Source organism: Lagenorhynchus albirostris, chromosome 5 (genome assembly GCF_949774975.1).
Source record: "Lagenorhynchus albirostris chromosome 5, mLagAlb1.1, whole genome shotgun sequence".
Classification (NCBI taxonomy): domain Eukaryota; kingdom Metazoa; phylum Chordata; class Mammalia; order Artiodactyla; family Delphinidae; genus Lagenorhynchus; species Lagenorhynchus albirostris.
Genome location: NC_083099.1, coordinates 92,306,327 through 92,323,508, shown reverse-complemented (window position 1 = coordinate 92,323,508; position 17,182 = coordinate 92,306,327). Strand labels below are relative to the sequence as shown.

Genomic DNA, 17,182 nt, shown 5'->3' with positions numbered 1-17,182 from the left:
TGCTGCGTCCGGCCAAGCGGGAGAGCCAGCTCATCAACAGCGGGAGCAATCTGCACCAGCACCCGGTGCCCTTCACTGACCTTCAGAGTACAATGGCTATTGCTTCACTTCTGCCCTACAGATCTCATGCATATTTCTCTTGTGGCTAACCATAAACCCAAAACCATAATGAGAAAGAGATTCTAGGAATATAGTTCCAACTTAACTACATTGACACAGCACAGAACCACCACCACAGGCTCTTCATAGGGTCAGCTGAACACATATTTTTACAGAGACCTCACATAGACTTCAGCTGAGCACACATTCTTACCTTGATATTTCTTCTGCCCATTCTGTTTCCCAGACAATCACAGGTTTCACCTGGAAGCATCGCTTCAGCAAATTAATTGTGCAAGAACTCTGTTTTGGTCTCTACTTCTAGATAACCCAACCTAAAGCAGGCCCCATCATGCTAATGAGTTGTGACTGTATTTCATAGGCAACAGGGAGATGTTGATGGCTATTTTTTTAATTAGAAAGGTGACACAAGGTAATTACTGAATTACTGAACAAAGACGACAAAGGTTTTAAGGTACACTGAAAATAAAAAACCACTAATTAAACTATGAAACAATGCTTACTGATCACTTTATTATTTTATAGTTGCTGAAAGAGTTATTTTTAGAATTAAACATTGATTTTTATTAGTTATAACTTTCGTGCATATGTTTAGAAAGGATATTACAATGGAAATAAAATGGCTAAGGTATTTTCAAAACTTCTTCATAACTAGAATGTATTCATATGAAATACTGAGTCATTCTCAACTCAGAGTGGTCCATATCTGTGATTTTACATTCTGAATCTTCCTCTGTTCCATCAAGAATGTTGGTAATACAACATTTCTTAAAGAACTGATGAAGAACTGAAAGCCACTAGTGCTTGAAAGTTAGGTGTGCAGTCATATAAAGCTAGAATACTTTTGACTTTCTCTTTAGGAATGTTGTTCTACCATTATTCTAGGTTTGTTTGTTTTTAAGTCGCTGACATTCATGCAGGTTATAATACTGGGACACTTGATGTTTGGGTGAAGACACAACCTCATCATGACTGCCATCTGGCTGACAGTGATTGTAAGAAGTATTCTAATTTCAAAGAAATTTAAATATGAAAAATTGTGTACTTAGAATCAATAAACTATGGTGACTGAAGAGGAATTGAAAGAAGATAGATAATAATTAGGAAAACTGGCTACATGGAATCTGTGTTGGTCAAGGAAAAAGATAAGAACCTATACTAAAACATTAACACTAGATATATGAGACAGAATTCGAGTTGCATTTAGGAAGCAAAACTAGTATGAAGTTAAAATAATAAAATCCTAAACAAAGATACTCTCTTGCTACAATTTATATTAAAGGTTCTAGAGGCTATTAAAGGTTATTTTATACCGAATAACACAAATTTACAAATCTCTATGTATATAAAGACTGAAGCTCATAATCATAAATTTGAAGAAATTTTTATGATTTCACAGTTCTCAACAAATTTGTAGATGTATAGATTCAGGTGAATCTGTTGCCAATATTAGGGTATTATTCGGGTATGCAAAAAGAGTAACTCTCACCCAGTTGATTTCCATTTGTTAATTAGACGTTGATATTGGGCCTCAGCTTCGGGCTATGCTACTATCTACAAAGAGCTTAAGGAGTCTTGTTTTAGAACAATACACTCATGAAATATGATAATAACACTTTACAGTGCAATACAAAATTGTTTTTCTATTCGGTTATAGATTTAGATTTATTCTCTTCCACTTCATGATTATATAGACAAATTGTACCTTGAAATATTAAAAAATATTATTTTTTCTCATGCAAGAATCCTTAATTGAACTAGGTTATGATGACACAAGAGTGATTAGGCAGTCACTGCAAAGATTTTGATAACACTGGGTAAATACTCGGGTTAGTGTGCTAAGAGATAGAATTTAGAATATAACATTGAAATGTAATTATAATAAGGTACAATGGCATAAAATTTTAAAAGAAAATAAAGTATTAACCATGAAAAAATATTATTTTTTCCGGCTATGCATTTTAGTGGGTTAAAGAAAACATCTTATTTGCATTAATAATATCTCTAGATATGCATATATGTCTAATGTCAATTACCAAGCATATCCCTGACATTGGTTATTTTAATATTTTACAATAATTAAATGCAACCTTTAAAAGTTAAAAAAGACATTGATTGACATAGTATTATACTTCAAAGCAGATCATTTGACAAAAACATAATTTTATTAGCAGTATCTATTACTAAGACAATTTTTTAAAAATTACTTGTAATTTTATTTTGCACCCTGCTTCACCACATTTTAATATAAAATATGATTCTTTGAAGAAACTGCATGATCAAAATTTGAAACACAAAACTTATCGCTGGTTAATATATTAAGATGGGATAATGAATTCAAGTCTCTCATCAACCCCTCATATCATTTGTGATTGCATCCTCCAGGTGGGCCAAGTAGATATTCACAATATTAAACAAAAAATAAAGCTGAATATAGCCTCATATTTGGAACTGCCAATTCTTGCAGATACCTTTCATACAGTTTTAAAAATAAACTGTAAAGCATCTGTTAAGAATCAATTTCCAACTGTCATCACATGTGTCTGTCATGCATATATTTGTGTTTTTTAAGTTATCACAGAAAATTTCAAATATACATAAAAGAAGAGAGAATAGTGTAATAAACTTCTGTATACTCATCGTCCAGCTCCAACAATGATCAACATTTAGCCATTCATATTTTAATATAATATGACAGTTTCTACTATAACTATTATTAACTATCACCACCACCATTTGAAGACTACTACTAGGTGCTAATGTTTCAGTGAAAGTTCTTGCTTGTAAGCAGTAGAAAAAAGCTGGCTAATTTAAGTGGAAAAGATTATTTAATAAAAATAAAATAATCTATGGAAGGATCAAAAAATTCTTGAAGATAAAACATTCAGGAATGCTGCAGAAAGTCACAGTGAAGCTTCCTTAATTACCACTGGAAATTAAATGTGGCTTCTACCTTTACCATAACCCTTACCTAATAAGTTCGACATAGACCTTTATTTTATAAGCCTCTAGCTTCAGTGATGTGATTAGCAACATCCAGTACACATGCCTGTTCATAGCTGTAAGGGAGATGAGGAAAACCAGTAGCTGGCTTCTGTGGTGGGAAGTATTCTAAGAATAACAAAATAGGACATTTCTCAAATATAGACAAACAAAATACTGTATGATATCAATTACATGTGGAATCTAAAAAATAAAACAAATGTATATAGCAAAACAGAAGCAGACTCACAGATATAGAAAACAAACTAGTGGTTTACCAGTGGGGATAGGGAGGGGGAAGGGGCAAGGTAGAGGTATGGGATTAAGAGCACTGTACTAATTTTGAACTGAAAGAGATTATTTACAAAAGCCATCTACTGCAATCAAATTCATCATCTTACAATAAGACAGTGAAGACCAGGGAGAATCTTCAACTGACTTATCCCAAGTTCTACCACCAGCAACCTCAGACAACCTTGGTAGCAGATCAGACTATCTGGTAGGATTGTGATATATGATGGTGCTTCTAATCAGGTATGCTGCCTTATTGATTGTGGGGAAACTGGCATCCCCAAATTCAGAGTCCATCTTCAGTATTAAATTATTTTGGAATACTCAGGGTACCAGAACTGAAAATGATAGACATAAAATGTCTAAAACAAACAAACAGACAATCAAAACTCCACACAAAGAGAAAGAAATGGTAATGGAACTTAGAGATTGACAAGCAGCAAAACATTCATCTATTCCCAAGGAAGAACATTTGATTTGTTGCTGCATTTGCTTGAAATCAATCTCAGACACTAAGGCTGAAAGAAAAATTCAATAAAGAACCAGAACAATTTAATGAAGTTTATATATTTGAAATTACGTCAGGGGCTTTTCACATTGCACTGTTCATACCTTTTAGTGTATATTGACAGCAAGTCCGTATGGGAATGTTGGCAGCTAGAGGAGTACATAAAAATTTGGATAAAAAATTATCTGAAAATGGAGCTGGAGGAACCAGGCTCCCTGAATTCAGAATATACTGCAAAGCCACAGTAATTAAGACAATATGGTACTGGCCCAAAAACAGAAATACAGATCAATGGAACAGGATAGAAAGCCCAGAGATAAACCCACACACCTATGGTCACCTTATCTTTGATAAAGGAGGCAAGAATACACAATGGAGAAAAGAAAGCCTCTTCAATAAGTGGTGCTTGTAAAACTGGACAGCTACATGTAAAAGAATGAAATTAGAATACTTCCTAATACCATACACAAAAATAAACTCAAAATAGATTAAAGACCTAAATGTAAGAATACACACTATAAAACTCTTAGATGAAAACATAGGCAGAGCACTCTTTGACACAAATCACAGCACCATCTTTTTTGACTCACTTCCTAGAGTAATGAAAATTAAAACAAAAGTAAACAAATGGGACCTAATGAAACTTAAAAGTTTTTGCACAGCAAAGGAAACCATAAACAAGACAAAAAGACAGCCCTCAGAATGGGAGAAAATATTTGTAAACGAAGCAACTGACAAAGGATTAATCTCCAAAATTTACAAGCAGCTCATGCAGCTCAATATCAAAAAAACAAACAACTCAATCAAAAACTGGGCGGAAGACCTAAATAGACATTTCTCCAGTGAAGACAAACAGGTGGCCAACAAACACATGAAAAGATTCTCAACATCACTAATTATTAGAAAAAAGCAAATCAAAACTACCATGAGGTATCACCTCACACTGGTCAGAATGGCCATTATCAAAAAATCTACAAACAATAAATGCCGGAGAGTGTGGAGAAAAGGGAACCATCATACACTTTTGGTGATATAAATTGATATAGCCACTATGGAAAACAGAATGAAGGTTCCTTAAGAAACTAAAAATAGAACTACCATATGACCCAACAATCCCATTACTAGGCACATACCCAGGGAAAACCATAATTCAAAGAACACACACCCCCCAGTGTTCATAGCAGCACTATTTACAATAGCCAGGACATGGAAGCAACCTAAATGTCAACTGACAGAGGAATGGATAAAAAAGATGTGGTATATATATACAATGGAATATTACTCAGCCATAAAAAGGAATGAAATGGGGTCATTTGTAGAAACGTGGAAGGACCTAGAGAGTGTCATACATAGTGAAGTAAGTCAAAAAGGAAAAAGCAACTATCATATAATAACGCATATATGTGGCATCTAGAAAAATGGTATAGATGATCTTATATGCAAAGCAAAAATAGAGACACAGACATAGAGAACAAACTTACGGATACCAAGGAGGAAAGGCGTGGGGTGGGAGGAATTGGGAGACTGGGATTGACACATATACATTATTTTTATTTTATTTTATTTTACTTTTTGCGGTACGCGGGCCTCTCACTGCTGTGCCCTCTCCCGTTGCGGAGCACAGGCTTCGGACGCGCAGGTTCAGCGGCCATGGCTCACGGGCCCAGCTGCTCTGCGGCATGTGGATCTTCCCGGACCGGGGCACGAACCCGTGTCCCCTGCATTGGCAGGCGGACTCTCAACCACTGCATCACCAGGGAAGCCCGACACATATACATTACTGATACTATGTATAAAATAGACAACTGACGGGAACATACTGAATACCACAGGGAACTGTACCTAATGCACTGTGGTAACCTAAATGGGAGGGCAGTCCAAAATGGAGGGGATATCTGTATGTGTATGGCTGGTTCATTTTGTTGTGCAGTGGAGGCTAACACAACATTGTAAAGCAACCATACTCCAATAAAAATTAATAAAATATTATCTGAGGATATTTTTTGACCCTAAGAAATTTCCATTATCGAAAGTATATGTACGAAGACCAGCTTTTCACATGTTCTTGAAGGACCTATGACTGCATGAGGTGAAATAAAGTCAACAATAATTTTTTATTGTAAGTATCGTTTTTCTATGGTACAAATGAACTTACCTGCAAAATAGAAATAGAGTCACAGGTGTAGAAAACAATCTATGGTTACTGGGGGGGGAAGGAGACGGGGATAAATTGGGAGATTTGGATTGACATATACACACTACTACATATAAAATAGATAACTAATAAGGACCTACTGTATAGCACAGGGAACTCTACTCAGTACTCTGTAATGACCTATATGGGAAAAGAATCTAAAAAAGAGTTGATATATGTGTATGTGTAACTCATTCACTTTGCTGTACAGCAGAAAGTAACACAACATCGTAAATCAACTATACTGCAATAAAATTTTTTTAAAGTATCTTTTTTCTTATTACTTACAAAATTGTTAAAGTCATGTTGTTATATACTTATAATTTTTACACTTATTGAGTGACTTGCCTAGGAGGGAATATTCCTAAAAATGGAATTTTGAAGTATAAAGAAATGCATTAAACTTTTGGCTCCATCATATCCTCTAGAGTTATACAAACTTACAGTGTGATAGTTGCACATGAAAATGTCCATTCTCCGACACATTATTGCATTAACATTTTCCAGTATAATAATTTAAAATGAGTTTTAAAGTAATATTTCTTTGATTTCTCTTGAGGTAACATATTTTATAATTTATCTAATGGTATTCATTTGAATTGCCTGTTGATGATCTTTCCCATTTTTCTACTGGAGTGCTCGCATGTTTTGTTTTTTTTATATAAAATGAAGATTTATATTTAATTTCTCTCAGCTCTATGATTTTCTAAATCTGATGGTACAAAGCTACAGTTACTGCAAAGAAACATTATATAAATGTTTTTTATTATTGTCTAAGAACATTCTATGTATCAAGAAATATAATCTTTTGGTATATATTTTATCATTTTCCTATTTGTCTATTTTATGTTTGTTTGTTTATGTACTTCAATTTGGTGTGAAGATGTTTTAAACACATGGTCAATTCTAACACTTTCTCATTAGGGATTCAGTCATTAATCTTACAAATGAATAAAGTTATCCCTACCTCTTAGGTTATATAAATATCCACTCATAATTTCTTCATATTTCATGAGTTAATTTCTTCATTGAAAATTATAGGTTTTATAGAATTCACTTTTATTTCAATTATATATTTGTGTGTATAAACTGTATATATATTTACAGTTTCCCAAATAGTTGGCCATTTTTCTCTCCATCATCTAAATGATATTTTCTATTTGACCTATTATATTTTATGTTCTCTTTTCTCTCTTCTTGTTCATCTTTTAGATTGATCACATATTACTATTATCAAAAATTCCATTTTTTAAACTTTCTATTAAGTTGTTAGGTATGCATTCTTTTCCTGGGTTCCCTAAATATTACAACAAGCATCCTTGACTTATTACAATCTAATTACTTCTTATAAATAATTACTTCTTTAATAATGCTAATATTTGTTTTTAAAGAAATATGCAACAAGTTGCCTTTGAATAAATTAGATAACTTTTGAGCATCCAGCCTGCTGAATGTCTGTTTTGGTTTGTTTGGTTTTGTTTTATATTTTTAAAAAATAGTGTATGTCCATAAATTATAGAGCAGATTAAAAGATAGATTTTTTCTCCATGAAGACAATATTTACCTATTAAAATCTGGAAATGCAGAAAACTATTTGTCCATGGTTAGTGAGAATAGTGGATGTTGAAAACCATATTGTGAATAATAGATAAAATAACTGGTTTCTGAAAAATTGAGACAGATCATATATGTAAGATGTGGATGAATAAGATTGAGAACAGTAACTGTTTCTATTCTAGAGAAAATGAGAGTGTGGAATGTGGGCTCAGCTGACCAGTACTAAATAAGTTAATGACCAGTTTCCAAGTCATCACAGGGCTGGGACTGAAACAGTAGATTTTCAGAGGGTGTAAGTGACTGATGGATGACAAGGTCTTACTTTTACTTACAGTTCACTGAGAGAGAAAAGAGAAATTGTAGCTCAAAGGGAAAAAATAAGAATTTCTTTTTCATTGTAAATCAATTTCAATTCTTCAAATCAGGCTTCTTTTTCTTTCATTTACTGACAGAAGAATAAGAATTTACTATGGCATAACCTATTAGAGCTTCATAACACAGATTTCAGTATGTTTTAACAAGAGAGTGCAATCTGTTTGCAAGCTAAAAAAATCATTTGAGAAATGCTTTGCTTTTAGTTACTGCATGAACTTGTGATGTGGCCAGTGCTGAATTCATCTTTTTTCTGAGCCTGTTTTACATGTAAAACACTAAGCCATAGTGTTATATTTAAGGGTTGAGCATAGTTACTATACCTGAGTTTGCAATGCATTGTTAAATTAGACATTATTCCATTGGTTCTTCTTGTTGACTATAACCACATGAAAATTTGACTTAATTTTCCATATTTGCATCACAAATCTACAGTTGCAAAGTTATGCAGCAATATGTTTAATAGGTTATTTAGCCCCAAGAACATTCACATGAACATATCTTCTTTGCCCTACTCTCTACATGCCAACAAAATAAAAGTCTTGTACTTAGAAATCAACTTTTACTTATTTTTCTGTATAAATTCCTGTACCTATTCAGCTCTTAAGCTCAAATTTCTCTTCAAAATGTTTTTTCTCCATTTTCTCACATCAGCTCTGCCTGATTTTTGAGATATCCTCTTGGCCAATTTTACACTGCTCTCTTCATACTCCAATCTCAAAATAAGTCAACATGTGCCAGATTTTCTCCTCAAAAATCACTATTAAAACATACCCTTTTTCTCTCCTTCCTTCCCTCCTTCCTCCCTCCCTCCTTCCCTTCCTTCCTCCCTTCCTCCCTTCTTCCCTTTCTCATTTTGTCAAAAGTCATTAGATGGGCAATAAAGGTTGGAGCTCATATAGTAGATGGGGGTAGCATTAGTGTCTTTGCTGGGTTTGGAGTTAAAACTTGAGTAGGGTAAGGAGGGCATCTACACTGAGGGAAGAAAGGGCTCCCTCATTATAAAGTTGGTATGAAGTAAGAGAGATTGATCAAATAAGTAAGTACATTGACAGCAATAAGAGGTACAAATATGTTAAAGGGAATGGTTACAATAATCTGTGTGGTTGTTTTAGAATTGAAAATTTTCATTGTGAATACATGGTTAGATAATAGATAAAATAAATAACGTATATTGTATATTTTAGTACTGGCCCCTGAGAGGACCTCAAAGTAGAGACCTATTATAACAAGGAGATCATCTAACATCCATATCTTAGTTTTAAATATCATTCTCCACTAATAGAAATTAGGGTTTCTTGGAGAAATGGTTGATCCCAGGCATGCCACAGGAAAGAACAAGATAAGCCTGTAAATAAGGACATACTCAAAGAATTACTGGAACATGTTGTTCCATTTATCTATTGCTGCAGGACACACCACTTCAAAACTTAATGGTTTGAAATAATTTATTATTACCCTTCATGGTGGTAGAAGCTCAGTTGGGTGCTTGTTGCTTGGGATCTCTCAAATGATTGCAAACAAATGGCAGCTGGTTCTGGAATCACCTGATAGTCTGAGATTAGGTATTCAGCATAGCTTACTCAAATGATTGGTGATTGATGCTGGCTTTTGTGTAGGAGCTCAGCTGGGGCTGAATGTCTACATGTGTCTTTTCTACGTGGCCTGAGATTCTTAGCTAATTTTTTTGGATTTTGAGAGGAAGCATTCAAAGAGCAAGCATTCTAAGAGAACAAGCCAGAAGCTACAAGACTTATGACTTGGCTTGGAAGTAATATGGTGTCACTTGTGCTGCATTCTGTTAAGTACCAAAGGCAAACTCAAATTCAGTGTGGAAGGGGACTCTACAGGTGTATAAATACCAGGAGGCATGGTTTGTAGGCAGGCCACCTTTAGATTCTAGATATAACACTGTCTGCCCCCTGGCTTCAGTGACTTACATTCCTCCCACAGGCAATACACTATGCCCCAATGACCATCGCCCCACCCCAATCAGTATCAGGCTAAGTTCTGATATCCTGGTTTAAATAGACATCCTTGGAGATGGTTGCTCAAGTGCATTTCCTAAAGTGCAGGTTTCCAGCATAACAAACACTAGGTTAGGTAAAATATGAGATGACTTTAACTGACTGACTATATTACAGCACCAGAATCACATATTGTAAACTGAAAGATGAAGTACTACCAGACCAGAATTCAATCAGAGATATTTAAGAAAAAGGAAATAAATTCATAGCAAAATAAAAGCTGGAGGCACATTATAGAAGAACAATAGAAGATAGATCAGTGGTTGGCAAACTTTTCTGTAAAAGGCTATATAGTAAATATTTTAGGATTTATGGGCTACATACAGTCATTGTCATATAATTCTTTTCTTCTTTTCTTTTTAACCCCTAAAAATGTGAAAATCATTCTTAGCTTGTGAGCCACATAAAAAGAGGCCATATCCAGGTTCGAAATGCAGGTCATAGTTTGCCTACTCCTGTGTTAGACCAATAATTAGTAGATAGTAGAATTATGAAAGAAATACAGCAACTTTAGTTATATTAAGTGGGTTTAAAAAGCAAATATTGAGTGTTTATGAGCAAATTTCTGTGTTATATTTTAAATACCTAGATGCTGGAAATATATCTGGTTATTATAAAATCCTTACATCAAAATATGATTTCCAATAATTATAAAATTAGGGTATTGCAGTTCTTCAGAAAAGTGCCCTTTCAGTTTTTTTTTCGAGAATTGAAAAGGCAAATGTAAGGGTGATCCTTTCTAATATCAAGTCTAACCATAACATTTTCTGTGATGCATTTCTCCAGTGTATATAATTTGCTTTCATACTACTCCCTGTTTAGTTACTGAATATTTCACTTGAACTGCCCAGGGCTGTTCATCTACAGGGCAGTCTGCTGAGGAAGCAGATGCAAATTGTGCTTGGTCATCATGCTCCTGGACTTTCTAATGAACAAACTATAAAAGTTATTCATGCAGAGACGTGTTTTCCTACTTGTTATTAAACCTGTAGTACTGAGTACTCCCTGAGTTTTAAGAACTAAACTGTTGGAAAAAAAAGTTTTTCAAGTCATTTGTAGAGATGGAAATCAATTCTAAATACAATTACTTATAGGAGGTTTCTACAGAGCTGGACTTCAGGTCTGAATAAAAATTTTCCCTCTGGGTGAAAGAGACAGACGAACGATAGTAAACACAAAAGATCTTACTTGTTATTATCACATCAAAGATTGATGTGCTTCTCCTGAGGCAGAGTTGCTTTGTAGCTAAAAGAACAGGTTCTGGCGGCTAAAGACTTGGGTTCAAAACCTGTCTCTACAGCTTTGCCACTTGAGAGAAGCTGGGCAAATTATGTCTTCCATTTCCTTGTCTGTAAAATAGAGAAAACAATAGTATCTTACATAGGATTCTTGAAAGAATGGCATTAGTTAATACAGAAAAACTTAGAAGAGTGACTAAAATTTCACAGTTTAAAAATGAAAAAAAAATTTGTAGGCTAAAATGGTAATTGAGAGTTCCCCAGATTGCAGTCATTCATGTGCAGTTTTTATAATTTCTGGGCACTCCTATGTCCCACCTTCTTTAATTTCCCTCTTAATAATTGCTACATATATTATTATTTACCTGATATTTTTCTGTGTATGTAAGTGAAACATGATTTAAATATTTAAATCATATTTAAATATTAAAATAGGGTGATTGTTTAACTATTAATTAATGTTACATTTAAATATTATTTAAATTAATATTATCATCCTAAAGAAACACCAGTATTTTTACCATAAATGAAAGGTAACAAACAAACCTAAACAAAATAACGTTATTTATTTCTAACTAGATAATGGTGACTGCCAAATGCACTGAGTTATCTCCCTGCTTTTTCACTGATTAAAAGAAAAATTATGAAATGTTAGAGTGATGTTAAAACCCAAAATTTGTTTAACCAAATTGAGGTCTTCTCCTTGATAAAGTCAGAAAGAGTGAAGGAAACAGAAAAGGGAATAACTTTTTTAACTAAATAATTCATGTTCTTTTGATGCCTTTCTTTTAATGCACCACTTAAAATTATGTCCCCCGCACTTTGGAAAACACTACTATGCAGGAAGCTTTAGGGAGATCCTTAGACTTTAACTGGACTTCAGTATGAGGCCAGAGTTCAGGTAATTTTTGAGCTTCAACTCATTCTAGAAAAGGGAACGGTGCAAGCAAATGCACCAAATCAGGCACGTTGACCAGTACATTGTCACTAAATCATTGGGTTTGTGAGGGGGTGAAATAGCTGGAGAACTCTGTCATTCACATCGTACACAGGGCCTCAAACTCTAGGCTTGGCGAGGCAGACTGCAAGCAATAACCATCATAGAAGGATTCTGAAGTTGGGCTAATGTGGATAGTTTATGAGGCTCAATTCAACATAGAACATGGACTCAAGAAGGCAAAACCTGGTTGCAGGGAAACCAGTGCCTTGGCAGTTACTGTGGCAAGGAAAAAGAATCTATGTATCTTTGCCATAAGAGCCAAAGGTTGAATAGAAAAAGTAAGGAAGAGGAGAAAATGTGTACCAAGTTTCAAGGTTGGATGACAAGGAAACTCCTGGTACCGTGTCAGAATAAGAGATAGGGGATTAAGGGGAAACACAATGTTTAGTCTTGAAAACACTGAATTTGAGAGGATGATGTGGTATTCAAGTGATGATACTCAGTGACAGAAATAGAGTTTACACATACAAGTTATATCATGAACAGAGGTATTAGCCTAGGAAACACTCTGAAGGACATACAGTGTAGAAAAGAAGAGACAGGGAAGCACATGACACATCAGGTAGGAACACTGAACATGCTGATGATGGAGGCTGCATGACTAGCATAGTGGTGGAGGGAAGGAGATGTCAGAATCCAGTTCAGTGTCTTGGTACCAAAATGGAAAAGAGAATTTCAAAAGATTGGATTCTCTAGTACTCAGTGCTAGATAGAGATCAAGCAGATTAAGAAAATTCAAACACTGGATTTGACAAATAGGAGGTCATTTAGTAACCTTAGAAGACACAGTGATAGAGGCATATAAAGGTTAAAGGTAGGTGATCAATCAGAGAAAAGGGAAGCAGAAAGTATAAACTATCAAAAATGACTAATTACTTTTGTAACCAAGTTCTAGCTGCCAAACTAAAGTTTAAATTCCTTATAGGCAGATATCAAAAATAATAATTACGTATTTCCCCACAAATCTTACATGATGCCTTAAAAATGAGAAGTACTCAACATCTCACCATTGATTTATCCATTCATCTAATTTATATTCAATAAGTGCTTACTGTTTGCCTCTCGCTCTGTTAGGTGTTGGAACTACAACAGTTTCGTAGGACACAGATCTGCCCCCTCCCCAGGGTCTCCCAGACTAGTAGTGGAGAGAGCATAATAACCAATTAATTATAAAATGTGAGCGCTCCCAGAGCTCCCAACAGGGTTATAAAATCTCTAAGGAAAATGAACTCAACCCTGTATCTTGAAAGGTAAGTGAAGACTTCCTAGTTGTGTTCTAAACATTCGTTACTAAGGTGATTAGAAAAGCCAGTAGTTGTTCAGATCCCTGTTAATAAGACTTGGAAGACACATATGGTTGGTAGGATTAAGCTCAATCTACTTTGACCTGGAAGCCAGGCCTCCACAGTCAAACTCTAACATATCCTTGCAATTTCCCATCCCAGTGCTCCTGTCCTTCTGTCTCTGACACCAGTTTTATTGTTCCTTGCTTCCATGATTAATTTAACTCACCTTTCTTCCTAGTTAAGTCCCACCTAATTTCCCCATACATCCAGTGAAAATTTCTCCACAAAATCTTTTTGGTCTACTCCAACTCTAAATGACCTCTCTCTCCTCCAGACTCCAAAATTGCAATGAGCTATACAATTTGGTGATGGGAATAACAAGATCATGAATTCCTTTGTAGTCATAAAACAGTGGCTAACTTTTATTGAGTGGAAATTTCTTAATACCCACCTTTGTTTCCCAGGCCCAAACCTCCTGCAATTCTGTTCACTCTCTTCTACCCTCCATTTTATATCTTTTATCCACAAAACACTGTTCAATTTGTGCACCAGCTTTATTTTTTTTAAGTTTGCCCTCTATCAAACCAGCCTAAGAACTCTATTTTATCCCCAAATAACTTATTAAGATTTTATTTTAAACCAGTGTTTAAGACAAACTCTAGCTACGGTTGCTAAAATTTTACAAACTATATAATTTTATAATTATGTACAAGTAATAAGTCATATAATAAATTATCACATATATATGTATTAACTTGTTCTTAGAACTGGTTGAATAATAGCACAAAAGCAAATGTCACCCTCACAACAAAAGGCAGCCTAGATTTTGAGCCTCCATATACAAACCATTTATTACAATTATAGTGCTCACTCCTCTCCAACTCATTGCTCTCTACCAGATGAAAGAAAGATTTCTCAAGGACCTTTGTCTCTATCTAACAACCAATCTCCCAAACAAAAAACACAATTCAGAAACTTTCTAACCACAGGAGGACACTTTTCCTCTCAAATCAGCGCTGGGATGAGTCGGTCTCTACGTTCTATTTAATTATTGAGCCTTGTTTAGGGTTTTTCTAGGAGCAGGTAGTTTTCTTTCAGATCAATGTGCTACAGAGCTGACACAAGTAGATTTATACAAGGGGATAAATCTTGACAAAACAGTAAACAGCAGTTCAATTAACCTGCTTCAGGGGAGCCTAACGTAATTTAAGAAATACAATCACTTCAGCTAAGGTTATAAGGTTTGAAACTAAGTTTATTGTCTGAAGGTAAATGCACCAGTGCTAGATGTTCCTTTGGCAACTAAACTTGGAACAAAACTAAACCAACAAAATGATGAGTAATAATTGACAACAGAAGAGTCTAGTAGTTGTCTAGATTCCCAAAATTAAATAGTAATAATAATACTCAGAAAATCCAAATCAATAAAAATGTTTTCAACCTTGTTTTTTGATTTTAAAATATTAAAGAGTAAGGAACGAGGAGTAAGAGTTAGGATAAAAGTCACTAAGTGTCAGGTTTAGGAAAGACAAGTTTGACTGGGTATATGTAAACTTGATTATGTGACTAGAGAAATGTTTAATTTCCCCTATTAGTAAAAAGAACTGTTTCCAAAAGGAAAACCTGAAAAGGGACAGGGCATTCTACAAAATAAACTATTACTCTCTTTGCAAGTGGACGTTACCATTCCAGGCTGCTAGCGGTTGTTTTAACCTTTCAGTGTTTCAAACAAACCCATCCTGTAGAGTAACTTTCTGTATGCAGGACCATGAAAGAGCAAGGGAAGACCTATTGATGCACCTCGCCAGTTCAATCAGACTGGGTACCCCTTGAGATTTACTAGGCAAGAGCTATTCCTGGCCATCATCAAAAAGTCTACAAACAATAAATGCTGGAGAGTGTGGAGGAAAGGGAACCCTCTTGCACTGCTGGTGGTACTGTAAGTTGATAGAACCACTATGGAGAACAGTATGGAGGTTCCTTAAAAAACTAAAAATAGAGCTACCATATGATCCTGCAATCCCACTACTGGGCATATATCCAGAGAAAACATAATTCGAAAAGATACACTCACCCCAATGTTCACTGCAGCACTATTTACAATAGCCAAGACATGGAAGCGACCTAAATGTCCATCAACAGATGAATGGATAAAGAAGATGTAGTACATAAATACAATGAGATATTACTCAGTCATAAAAAAGAATGAAATAATGCCATTTGCAGCAACATGCACGGACCTAGAGATTATCATACGAAGTGAAGTAAGTCAGACAGAGAAAGACAAATATCATATGCTATCACATATATGTGGAATCTAAAAAAAAAAAAAAAGATACAAATGAACTTATTTCCAAAACAGAAACAGACTCACAGACCTCTAAAACAAACTTATGGTTACCAAAGGGGAAATGTGGCAGGGAGGGATAGATTAGGAGTTTGGTATTAAAATATACACACTACTATATATAAAATAGATAATCAACAAGGACCTACTGTATAGCACAGGGAACTCTACTCAGTATTCTGTAATAATCTATATAGGAAAAGAACCTGAAAAAGAATGGATATATGTGTATGTACAACTGAATCACTTTGCTGTACACCTGAAACTAACACAACATTGTAAATCAACCATATTCTAATATAAAATAAAAATTAAATTAAAAGATAAAATGAAGATAAATAAAAATTTTAAAAACAGCTATCCTGACCACCATCACCCAGGGGTAGACACCCCACCCTGCCAACTGTATTTTTTTCTGAAGTACTAGGTTCCTATTTAATAATTTATTTCTTTGTAATAATAACGAACTGAAGAGCACTGTAGCATACAAATATCTTTCTCGCCCATCATTTCATTTGTTACTCATAACAACACTCTAAGTTCATTCTCACATCATTTACAAATAAGGAAAATTTAGTGACTTGCCTAGGGTCACATAGCTAGTAAGTGGGATCTGAACTCTGGATTCTCAATTCTACATTATTCTTGTTCTTTATCACTGTGTTTTACACAACTGCACATATTTCCACTGGAATGGCTTAGAAAAGTAATTTTTTTTTTCTGTAGTTTCTGAAAACAGCCAGAGAGTATTTTCTCCTCATCTAAGGTTTAGTAATATCAAATCAAAATTTTAACTCTGAGATTTATGATAAGACACATCATTCATATTTCCTTGTGAATGAATAATATCAAGTCACTGAAATTAAGCAAATGCAAACTGAAATAAATGAAAGATACTATTTTCACTTTCTTGATTGGCAATTTGTAAGTTTGATAATAACAAGACTTTATGGAGGGAATAAGTATTTGTATGCATTGTTTGTGGTAGAATAAATTATAATATTTTTGCAGGGCAATTTAGCAATAGCCGTCAAAATGTAAAATGGATATTTCATTTGACTCAGCATTTTCACTCTAATGATTTACTTTATGTGTGTATAATGGTAAAAGTTTACATATATACATACTATACATACATATATACATATATATACACACACATAAATACACACCTGTATATACATACACACAATATATGTTTATTTTTACATTGCTTTATTAGCCATAACTTTGGGAATAAGGGGACATGGCCATCATTTG

General features: G+C 34.4%; 1 protein-coding gene across 1 annotated transcript in view; it reads right to left on the bottom strand.

The window, feature by feature from the left end:
- LOC132520622 (SCAN domain-containing protein 3-like) overlaps positions 1–17,182 on the bottom strand; it is a 193,437-nt gene that overhangs the window by 12,087 nt on the left and 164,168 nt on the right. Inside the window, exon 3 of the mRNA XM_060149365.1 lies at positions 11,240–11,400. The gene's annotated coding sequence lies outside the window, so the exon portion shown is untranslated. The remainder of the gene's footprint in view (positions 1–11,239; positions 11,401–17,182) is intronic.